Genomic DNA, 12,799 nt, shown 5'->3' on the forward strand with positions numbered 1-12,799 from the left:
AACATACTATATGCTTAAGGTTTCACTTTGTTTGATTTATGTACACCTATGATTACATGTGAGTGCAACAACGATAAGATTTTTACTCCCCTTGTCAGAGGCATGACTCCGAGCTGCGATACAGGCAAACTGCATTACTGATGGTATTTTATCTCTCTATCATAGGTCGGTTCTGTAATAATAACAAGGTATTAATGTTTCACCATGCAGAGGTGATTTGTGATTGGTAATTACTGGAAACACATAAGCTTAGATGCCAACCGCTGTGCACTGTGTAGATTAGAACAGTTGGTCCTGAAGAATTGCCATAAGATCAGTATTGACTTGGAACGACAAGTAACATGTTGACACATTGAGTTAACGAAGATCATTGCCTCTCTGAATAGCGACCATTCTTTTAATTAGGAAGGTGCAGTTGTCTATAAAAATTCCTCTGAGGACCACTTAGTCTTATCCTGCACATTCCTTCACACTCACAACTTTGTATCCCCAATCTACACAATTAGCCCCATACGCTTACTTCACATATGGCATTTTACAGAAAAGATCTCCAGCAAAGTGCTTCCTAGTGGGTGCCCGTCGGACATTGCGGCACCAACCCGATGAGGAGCATGCCCTCTGATGAAGCATGACACCCTTCTGGGTGTGTGGCTCTTGCCACTGAGGGTGTGCTACCTCTTCTGGTCCCTCAGACTTAAACCATAACTATTCCATTCTTCATCTTTTCTTCAAAAGGAACAGCATACCCTTGTGATATTTAGAACGGCATCTTCACCTTGTGTGAGGGTTCTAACAAACACCGGCAGCCAATCTTTCTCTGTCAGGAGAATGTAGTAACTGAATGTTAATCTTTCCCAGAAAATTATTGTAATTATGCGCATTTTGTCCCCCTCAATTTGAATATTTAATTTATAAACACGATCTGGAGGGGCGACTCGCCAATCTGGGGTTTCAACGCCGATATAGTTTTTAGTTGCTCTCCCATCCAGAAACTCTTGGAGATTCTGACAAACTATTGTGACGTCTGCCGTATACCTAGCAGTCACTGCCCACGTTCTTCATTACTGTCCTCAATATGTGTGGCATATTTAGTCAAATTACCCGAAGCTACCTTTTCCCTTTTTTTTTTTTTTTCCCGTGGAATTTTCTCTTCCTTTTTAGGGTCGAGCCTGCGTTGCATGCGCTCGCGCATGTGTTTCGCAGCGAGACTCTTTTGTATTTAGAAAAGGGCTCGGAGCCCTGTCAACTTCACGTCAGTGTTTTTTATTGGTTCGTGGGCTTCCCTAATAAAATCTGCTTGCTTTCATTAGTCGAAGGCACGCGTATGTCATGCCTTTTCCGGTGGCTAGCCCTCCTCCAGCGCATCGACCAAGTACAGAAAACGTGCGAGGCTCGCTGGTTTCCATCGGGCTCGTGGACTTTTTTTTCTCTAATTTACGAGCCCGATCTCGCTTGGCAGAAGTCGAGCGCTTTACATACTTGATTTCACTTTTTCGGGTTATGTACATAAATGCACTTTTGCCCGATAGGTGAAAAGTCGGGTTAGGAGTTTACAACGCGATCAGCTCTAAATGAGCAAACGCGAGACCCGTTGCATTGTAAATGCTTGTTTATCTTGATATCAGATGAGCACTGTGAGTTCTTCTTTGGTTTCAAGTGCTCCTCTTTCCTGCATTCTGACCACCCACTTCTCTCACTCCATTAATCAGATCATATGAGCCCTGAAAGGAACGAAAAGGGCATTTATCAGTATACTGATACCTGTCAGGTTGTTTCAAATTATCATAATTTCTTAAATTGTATAGTTTCTCTGAATGCAGTCTCCTTGTTGTTTATCTTTATTAGATTTTTCTTTGTCCCAGCATGTTTTTTGTTTTTTTAAGAAGACTCCTGTGCTAGCTTGGTATCATCCTTCTTGGAAATACCCTTTAATTATAGTTTATTTGTTCTGGCCCCCAAAGTATCCCGACCTATACTGTATAAGTCTGAGATAATTTTTGGTAGCTTGTGTTCCTGATCTATTTGAGGTAAGTGTGCGAGCCATTGGCGTACCACCAATACTGCCGTTTCCCCCTTTAATATTTTCTAAAATTATTGAGGATACTCAGGCAAAACTGCCCATTAATTTCACCCCCAAGTCTAGGGCAGGGGTAGCCCCATGCTCATTTAGAATTTGTTGCAACACCTCCAGGAGATTAGACAGAGATGGTGTACCATGCGGTATTGTATATACTGCAGCAAATACTGTGCCAAAAGGCACAGACATTGACAGAGGGAACCCTTCCAAATGGCAAGCATATTATGAGACTCCTATGTTTATCATGGGGTTCCATATATGGGAAAACACTGCTTCCAGCTGGTTTTTTTGTGCAATCCAAGACGGAAAATCTTCACGTCTGGTGGAAATCTTTCCCCTTAATTGCATTAATAGTCACTGGATTTATCCCCAGTGTAGCCAATTGTTGGACAGCTGGAGCAGCCCTTGTTGCGGCAGTATTCAACATTCATATTACGAATTGTGTTAAGCATCTGTATTAATTATTAGTTATTATATAAGGGACGTAAATCCACTGCCTGCAGAATTTGTTCATTTGGATATGGTGTATATGTAGCCAATACTGGCCATGTTGGTCCTTCTTTGCTGAGGGGACCTAATGTAACGTGTGCAACTGTGTGGGAGTGCGCCTTGAAACCAATTTTGGTATTCTTGATATGACAATTGCATTCATATAGTTGTAAGCTCTGTATTGTGCTGGTGCGTTAATCAACGTATATGTGTGAAATGTATTTGTATTAGCATCAACTGCAGGAAAATTGACCAATGAATAAAGCGTTCCTGTATTGTACGCATTGTGGGCCTCAACCACAAGCATAACTTCCCCCACCCCATTAGCAAGTAAGTGTTGTGTGACAGCATGTCTACACTTTAATTGTGCAATTTCTGTAAAACAGAATTCAGAAATAGAAGCACCAAAGGGGTATCATTTTAAGGTTCAAGCTTAAACAACCTACAGGCTAGTTCAGGTGCTTTCTATATAGCTGAAGATGTTTTTCCCTAACACCACACGTCTCTGTATAAAAGGTGAATAGGGCACCTTTGGCATACAAGAGAGATCTATGCAGGAGATTGGTTAAATAAGTACCTGATCTGGATACGCTGGTGGCGCTGTTATGAAGTTCCTATATTGGTAATAAGATTTCATGTTTAGGATGGCAGCACCACTGAGTGTGAAAGACTGAGTGCAACCCACATCGCTTTGTAGCTGTCAGCTTAACACCTGGCTAGCTTGTAGCATCTCACCCAAACCTCCAAACCTGTCAGGCTAAGAGGTGATTTGTGGCAACCTGACACTGACCTCTCAGGTAAGTTGTGGAAATAGTTCATATACTTTTCGCTCAGTTACTCATGCATGCCAAGGCAAAACACAAAATGTACACTGGATTTCAATGCGTTTATTGAAATAATCATATTCTTTTATAAAAAAGCATGTGCTGCGATAATAAGGTAGATGAAACAAAATAACCAACATTACAATGAGTGAAGATGAACCATACCACCATGTTGCGTGGTTCTAGAGGTTCATACCTAACCCTAAGTCTGCATCCGAGAGGATAGTGGTTGTAACCCTCAGCCTTGCCTTATCAAAGGATAAGTCTCGGCCCCATACCGGAATCCATATAGCATTGGTCTGTCTCTGTTGTGAATGGCAATACTCTCAGGAGGCTGAGAAGTCAGCACTAGCCAGGTCGTCTGTTGTGTAGCATGCATCCCAGGAAGATCATGACTGGCATGCCCTCTAACTCCTTGGGCCTATGTGTAGTTTGTATAATGGCCCATACACCGTTTGGACAACAGTTCTGGTGTGATGCAGTGTCTTGGAGATACAAGCTGGCTCCTGGGCTGGCAACACAAGTTTGCATATCATGTACTGAACGTAACAGCCTTGGACTAGAAGTACTGATTATACGTGGTACAATGGCTGACAATGTGCAGCATGAACCTTGCCTTCCTAGAATGAAGTAGCTGATAATATGCGTAAAAGCAATTGCTAAACAGCAGGTCCACTAATACATAAATAAAATTCATCTGAATGTAAAAAGGGCACAAGTCATAAACCTAGGCTAAGACCGGGGTGCCCAACCCAGGTACTAAAGAGTTCCTGCAACAGGTAAAACGTTATCAGAACCACTTCCTGGTATCCCAAGCGCCCTCCTCTTTGAAGCAACCTTCATTTCACATACTGGAGTGTGTCTCCCACTGCAACTGAAAGTCCATTTGGCACCAATAGCTGGAAGGAGTAGTGGCTCTCAGCCCCTCCAGTAATGGCTGGTCCAGAAGACATGCAGGGAACAGGAAGCACTCCCCTTTCCAGCAGCACTAAAATGGATTGAAAATGTTAATCGCTCACAGGGTATGGGCGATTTCCAAGCAGGTAACCAGGTAGATTTTTCTTAGGAGGAAGCTCCTGCCATGATTCCGCCATTTACTCAAAGCCATCAAGAAGAAACATCAACAATACCTTAAGTTTGCTATAGCAAATCTGTGTTCATTTCAAAGGAGACATTTTTTCCGGGATGATGGATGTTACCCACTTTTGTATAATTCTTTCAAGTTATTGTACTGAATTCCTGGAACCCGATTCACATGTGGGCAGATTTTCTTTCAGCTTGGTGAAACCCCCTGAATAAATTAATGAAATCTACATTTATGGCCAGAGGAACACCAACTTTGCTGTATGAGGTCAAGGAGATAACCTCTCTGACACAAAGGTGACAAATCTGGTTCCAATGCTAGAATGTAATACTAATGGAGAAGCAGTCCTATCCACACCAATCAAGAAACTAATTTACCTGTGAATGATAAGTGGATGAATTTCACTCAAACAGTCAATGTTCATCAAACATCCTCTGAGGTGGGGCAGACCTTGGAAGATGGCCAACTACACGTGTTTTTGTGAGACTCCCTTTTAAACATCCTGCAGAACATAGATTTGATAATTAATGAATTGGCAAGATCGTAGGTGAGAAGTAATTACCCAGTGGAAAAGAAGGGGCAAGGGAAAGCTGTACAACAGCCTCAATGACCTGCCCTACTTGCACTTGGTGAACATGCATGCTGTCTGTGGCTCTTGGGTAGGGCTATACAGCCAATACCTCCCTAGGGAAATGTTTACATAATGAGGTCCTGGAGTTGGAGATGAATAGTCGCTATTGGCATAAGGGTGTTGTGCTGTTCGAACTATCAGCTATGGACACAAAATGACTGACAGGCCTGTGCCTGTGATGAAGAGGGAAAGCTAGGCTTACTGCCACTGTTAGCAGGGCATGTAACGTGCACCTCAAAGGAATGGGACGAGGCTTGGCGGCCAGGATGCTAAAGGGCAAAGAGATAGTCTTTGAGGTGGGAGGCATATGGAACCCCCACAGAACATAAAGTGGGGACAGCCTTGCTTTGGGGGTCAGTGTATCAGTGACTCGCTGGGATGGCTGCCAGCACCAGTGAAAATACTATACATAGGTTGTAATAAAATCCTCTTTTTGTATGGTCACCCACATTTTTTAATTTTTTTTTTAACTGATGCTGCTTTTTGACTTCACGTGCACGGAGGACTGTTAACAAGACCTCAATGCCAGTATCCCAACCCCAAAATTTGTATGCTACATTGGCTATCCCCCAATTAACATGGACTTACTTACCTGTAAGTCCCCAATACTTGGTACCCAGGAATTGCAGCACTCACAGCGTGCATCTGGAGGGCACTTTCTGAACATAAATAGGGTGCCCCCAGAACACAGATCCTGTCTGGATTGGACGAAAGACTAAAGAAGGGCCGCCTTGCTGCACCATGGAACCAGCAGCGAGAAGTTGCACTGGCATAGACTGCACCTACTGAAGCTGGTGGCCAGCAAAGGAAAGGGACTGTGCCTACTTTGTACTTTGTTCTGCTCGTGGAGAAGCCACCTTCAGAGTCCAGCCAAAGCAAACAGACTTCAAAGGTCAGTTGGCTGACCTCCTGTTCGAAGCACATGGCCACAACAGCTGAGAATCCTGCTGGGGCAAGTTGGTAGCCCATAATCTTCAGATCACTGCCAACGGCTGATGTGCAGCACCAGAGATCAGAAACCAATACTCAAAGTTGCTCCACAGTTCACAGAGCCCAGGAGAGTCATTGGAGTGCAGCTTGGTCACCAAGAAGCCAAGTTATCGCCCACAGGAGGATTTGGTCGTGACCAGGATACCAGGCGGCTTGTATCCTACCACCACCAAGAGGACTTCGAGGGACATCTAACGTGACCAGGACCACCTCACCTCCTTCGTGGACCAAGGAATACTCCCACTGACTGCTTCTCAATCCTGAACATCTTGAGCATCCTTCATCACTTACATCAGGGCCATTTCCACAGAAAACTACTGCAACAGATAAAAGTGCCTGGAACTGACTGAGGACTGCTTCTACCTTTGAGGCAACTGTTTCAGAGTACTTTGCAGGTCCCCCTAACTGGCTCCCTACTGGAGTTGGTCACCTAAAGTGACACCAAGTCATTAATGAGCCCAACTTTTTAGCGAAAAAAGTTTCTAAGTTTCACATTGGTTAAATCTTTTTTGCTGTGCTGTCTATAAAATACATAAAATTACAGCCTATTCTTATAAATTGGTTTTGGATTTCTTCTTCAATAGTTGTGGTGCTGTTTAAATGCTTTATACTTGTTCCTTTGTTTAAACCTTGCTGCTCAGAGACACAGCTACCCAGGTTTGAGCTGAAGGTTTGACAAATTAAACCTGCTAGTCCTAAAGGGGTGGTAAGTGTATTATATAGTGAGGTTGCACAACCACATCATATAATACTCTCCATTCTTCACATATTTCCTTCAGGAGGATAAGAAGCTTTGCGATGGGAGATGAACCACTGGAGGGCAGATGGTGGACAGTGCTCAAAGACAAGCCACTATACATGGCAATCCTATTAGCAATAAACGGGTAGATCACTTATGTGAATTTTTTACTGCCAAGACTTATAATGCGGGCAAACATGTATAGAAATGGCTAGAGACCGGACGTAGTTGAACCTACATGGACTTACCCCCTGGCAAAAGACTGGCCTTCCTAGCTCCAAGACGTTTCACGTTTATTTTTCATTGCATGCTTTCACCCTCAGTATTTTTAAAAGCTGTGTTTGCATTCTATTTAAAGGAAAAATGTATTATTTCATTATTTTCTATTTAATCGTATGACTATATTTAAGAATATAGTTTATTCTAGAATATGATTTTGTATGGGGCGAAGGAAGCAATTTAATTAGCAAATTCTTTTTTTGATAAACAGTTTTATTAATTTTGAACAAACATTTTAAGGAACGGTACTACACAAGGCCGGCACATTACAGTCAGTCGACAGGCAGTCACGCTAGTTGGTTTTCAAGACAAAAGGCCATATACACATAGGATAATTATCAGTATCAGCAACATCCATAGCAGGACATGCCCCCAGCAACCCTTCAAGCCATTTGGTCCAACCATCCCCCCCCCCCCCCCCCTCATATTTTAGTCTGATTGCAGGGGCAACCCCACGCTTAATTAGCAAAATTTAGTAAATGAATTGAATAGTTATTAGATGATCATTCTATATTCGAACAGGTAATTAATTGAATTTTGATTTGAATTTCGTGCACCTTAAGAACAGGTAATTTAATTGATTTGGGGGAAAGGGTGGTAATAATTTAATTAGAAAACAATAAGTCTAATATAATTCAAATAACCTTGCAATTTTAAGCAAAAATGTATTTAGAAAAAATTAATTACTTTTTATTTATGAACAGGTGGATTAAGTGATACAGGTTCAAATGGTTGGTAGTAATTTAAATAGAAAACATTTGTTCTATTGTGTTTCATGAATAGAATTCTTTTCAACAACTTACTTTAATTCTTTTTAAAAAACTTTGTTTTTTAACAATTAGTAATACAATTAAAGGTGGTGGTAAAAAATTAGTTTATGATACATTAATTATATTTTAATGATAAACTAGAAATCTAAAGTAACATTTTTGTTAAAAAGAAAATTGTTCACTTTAGGATCAAGTTAAAATATATACTCTTCGATAATGAGTTAAAAATTACCATTGCATTTATAATAAAAAACAGTAGATGGTGGTAGTGTTTCTTGAATACGTCTGTAAAATACACTGCTTATTTTGACGCAAACACAGCTATAGAACGCAGAAATAGAATGTTAATGTATAAGCACCAAAAATAGATGATTAACAGTTCTCCAGTATTTCTTAGAGCTATGATACTTCATAATCATGGTACCCATATGGGCATGGAGTATGATTTGTGTACTTAACACGCAAATAAACTGACAGGACTAAAGCTAGGATGGCAGAATAGGGATGTAGCAGGTATCTAGAGATTACATCATCCATTTGATCTCCCAGATGTTACACCTAAAGCAGCTACCCCTAATATTGGTCAAAGAAAATAGATTTCAGTTCATTGACACAGTGTACATGTTGAGTGTCTTGTCTCCTTACCTTCCTCTGCAGGCAAGATATACAGTTTTGCAAACTAAAGGTAATGCTCCCCTCTACCCCCCCACCAATACATTTAAAAGCAGAGAAACTATTGATATTCAAGCAGATACCTTTGAAGCAGGTCATGACTACCTTGCTTTGCTGTAAATAAGGCTGCATCCAGTTAACAGGCATGGTATACAAGGTTATCTTGATTAAATTTGTACGTGAACTTTTAAAGCACATTATCGCCCATGAAGGTGTACTGGTGCTGAGCAAGTGGGTGCCTAGCCCTCCCTACTGTAAGTTGGTAAATTTAAAGTCAGGTGTTCAGCTTCTTGGAGAATTGAAGAAGAGAGGAGGAGGCTCTGATGTGGAGTGGGAGGACATTTCATGTTTTATGATAGATGTAAGAAAATGCTCATCCGGTTTTGTGTATGTTTGCAAGTAGAAATTGTGAAGAGTGGATCTCAGCACGTGGTTGGTAGAAGATGAGTCTGTTCAGGTACATCGTCCCGAGTTGTGTAGTGTCTTGAATGTGAGTTTCAATTGAGAGCATTTTTTTTTTTTTTTTTTTATCAAGAGCCAGTGTAGTTCCCCGAAGAGTGGTGTGATGAGTTTTGTGTTGGAGGTTGAGGACGAGTCTGGCTGCTGAGTTCTGGATGGTGTGTAGTGTTCTAGTGGAATTGCTTGGTGATCCCAGCGTAGAGGGCGTTTCTTTTTTCTCTCTCTCTTGAGATTTGAAGATCTTCCTTAGCATCTTCAGTGTATGGAAGCAGAGGAAGGGGTTGGCGACCGCACAGCTGTCATTCTGGGCATGTTGTGCTAGCGGCATTCATATATTTAAAAAAAAAAAAAAAAATTATTTAGCACAATTTGTTGCCTTGCCCTAAGGCAGGGGTCTCTAACTTTTTTTTTGTAGTAAAAGTTACTTTTGATCAGTGAAAATCTTAGTGAGCTACTGAAGGCTAAACAACTCATGCATTGTTACCAGACACCCCCACAACCATCTTAATTTATTTTTAGCCAAATATCTATAGAGCCAGAAACTATGGTTTGAACAAATTACTTTGATTAGAAGCACTGTGACAGGGCTGCGATGTGCGTCAGCGACAGTGTGGTCTTTGCAGGGAGCTATGAACAAGTGTGCATATGACTGCCATATATAGCTATGGGTGACAATGAGCCTGTGTTGTATGTACATGTGGCACAGAACATTCATTTCAGCCTATGTGGCACCATTATACGTATAACACAAAAATACAAAAGAAAATTTCCTTGTCAACTCAATATTGGAGGGTGAGAACAAAACGATGTTTCTTAATGCTGTTCAGTGGGTGAACTTAAAATGTAATATTACCTTAATGATTAGGTCGACTCTTCATTCAAGTCAGAGGAACTTGAAGTGAAGAAAACTGTTCTGCAAAAATGTTAAAAATATGGAACATTTTTCTGCACTTTAAATTTCTCCAGTTTAAAAAAAAAAAAAAGTACGGTATCTTACACTGAAGTCAACTTTACATTTTAATTTCTTCCATTTAACAGCATTAAGAAACATCATTTTGTTTTCACCCTCCAATAACGAGTTGACAAGGACTTTTATTTAAGCGGTAAATACCTCTGTGCCCCAACTGCAGCCTCAGTTGAAATCTGATTGAGCATTTCTCATTATTAGGCCCCGCTATCTGCAACTGGAGGATAGTAAGGTAAAATAAGCACAGTCTTCCCTTAACTATAAAAGGAAAATGTGACCCTGTACTTATTTGAAAGTGAACTCTGGGCCTCAAGGTACTGTAAAGGTGGCTGGGAGCTACTGGTAGCTCACAATCGACTGCTTGGAGATACCTGCTCTAAGGTAAGTCCCTCTTTGCAGGATCGCTCCTGTTTTTTTTGCCCCATCTATTGTCAAATTTAGTGCTAGTTTACCAACTATCAACTCCGGGGCGCTGATGTCCGTGCATGTGCTCTGACCCCTAAATTACATGTGCAATTGGCTAATATCTGATTGGCATATTTAACCTACCTAGAAGTCCACAGTACACGGCCGCCATCATTGCATCACCTAGAGGATCCAACTTGTGGGCTTTCTGCACTAAAACCGCTCTACTTTCGGAAAAGTATCTAAGTCCCAGTGTGGAGAATTTCTCTGGAATCAACGTCAAGAAGCACCCAACCCTTGTCAAGCCATCTGTCCGATTTAGCTGCTAGCCTGCAATGCTGAGCAAAGTCCTCCAGAAAAAAAGACTAATTCAGAAGGTAAACTTTTCACCGGGATGAACCAAGTCCCTGTAGCCGACAAGCACTCCGTCACAGTCAATCTTAACCCTTGACTTTGACCTGGTCTTTCATGACCAGATATCTGCGGTTGGTACTTTTTGGCACTAGAAAATGCCAAAACTCAAAACCATGTGTCCTGATCCAAAGTTTGTTGTTTTGGTTTCTATTTACTCAGTAAAATGTATAGTATTTTATAAATTAGAGTACAATTTGTTTATTGTGTTTTTGACTCAACTGGTTGATACTGATAAATACTTTTCACTTGTGTTCCTTTCAATTAAGATGTACTCTTCTGTACCACAGCTCCCTGGGACTAGTTAAACTTTGAACTAAAGTAACCATACTGGATCTGATACAGAGTAGTAACATTATTACTTGGGGAGTTATCACAACCACTCCAATAATAATCCACTTTCTCACAACTGCCCTCCAAAAACTTGAATGAAAAAAATGTATCTAGTAATTCCAAACCACAGAGTGGGAGGGAGGGGAAGGGGTTTGTGAGCAACCCACACAGGAGACAGATGGTAAACACATGCACTCTCATGGAGTGTTTAAAAAGAAAAGAAAATGGTTTCTTACATGAAGTCATCGAATAAGCAGCAAACAAATGAGGGACAGTCAAGCAATGGGTGGCTTTAAACCCACTGTAAATTCTTGGTAAGCTGACAAGGGGTCTTTTGCAACCAGACAGCCTGCACTAAGAAGCAGTTGTGAGCCTTATAGGAGAAAATAAAAAGTCTTCTCTATTAAGCAGTTCTGACTGGGCAATTCAGATTCCATATGAACTATGCTGGCAAGAGTTAACATTTTAATGACTGTTTCCTGTACACGAAAGAGAACCAACTGTCCTTCAAATAAGCCGCCCAATCTCACAAGCCTAACAATGAGACCCACTTTTGGTGCGATCCACTGTATACTGGAGGGTGCGATGGAGGCAGTCGTGCATTTTTTTTACTCCATGTGCATTCTCTTACTCTAGTAGTGCAGTAAGCCAGCATGCAGCTCATTTCCCTCTTTGCAAATGCATTCTTCATATTACGAATCAGATTATGTGGATACTTATAACCTGTATGACGTGAACTACATGTGGTAAAAAAAAAAAAAAAAAAAAAAAATAGTCACGGGGGTGTCATCTATAACCCAGGAGTAACAAAATACAGATAAAAATGACTTACTAATAGGAATGATTCAAAACACATGATGGACACACAAGAAGGGGAAGCTTCAGATGTAAGGAAAAAAAAAAAGAGGCACTCTGTGGCACTTCGGAATTTAAAAATGTTAAGAGTAGCAAAAGTCAATTTTAAGATGCCAGACAGCAACCAATCCTCCAAGACACAGATCTGGTCAGAGGAGGTGATGCACACCGCTTCATTTCAAGAGCTCATCTTCAAACTGCAAGATCTGACCACATTTGGAGTTTACCTGTCTGTTCAAAGAGAAACTTAACCACTGCCATCCCAACTGGTTCAAGGTTTTGTACTTTATTGAACTGTAAAATTTATATAGCACTTACTATCCCCATGTGGCGTGCTGAAGTAGCAAAGTGAAATCCCTAATACGATGAACGGTTGTTGGCTTTACTCACTTGTTTGCATTGCCGGTTAAATTGGACTTTGAGAATTCGTTCTCCCACTCACATTACTCCTCTGCCTTCCTGCCCTCTTCCCCTTTTGCCAAACCATGCGCATTCTGTATTATGCTGTTGGGCAGACTTATTGTTGTAACTTGTTCTGCGTATAATCCAGGTGAACTTGTTCACCTTTATGCCATACTTTCAAATAAATACTTCTAATTTGTTATTACAGAAATAGTATCCAACTGTCATTTACCTTGACATACGCTGGTTGTTTTCAGAAAGTCGCTAAGAAATTGTTCAAACACTGATCAATGGACAATCAAAAAGAGGTTTGCAACGTTTTATATTTACTTTGGTTTGAGGATACACAGATGCCTCTGTTTATTACAAACATCAACAGACTTCGATCTTTGGATGTAGAGACATTCAGAAA

The sequence above is a fragment of the Pleurodeles waltl genome, chromosome 9, assembly GCF_031143425.1.
Source record: "Pleurodeles waltl isolate 20211129_DDA chromosome 9, aPleWal1.hap1.20221129, whole genome shotgun sequence".
Taxonomy (NCBI): Eukaryota; Metazoa; Chordata; class Amphibia; order Caudata; family Salamandridae; genus Pleurodeles; species Pleurodeles waltl.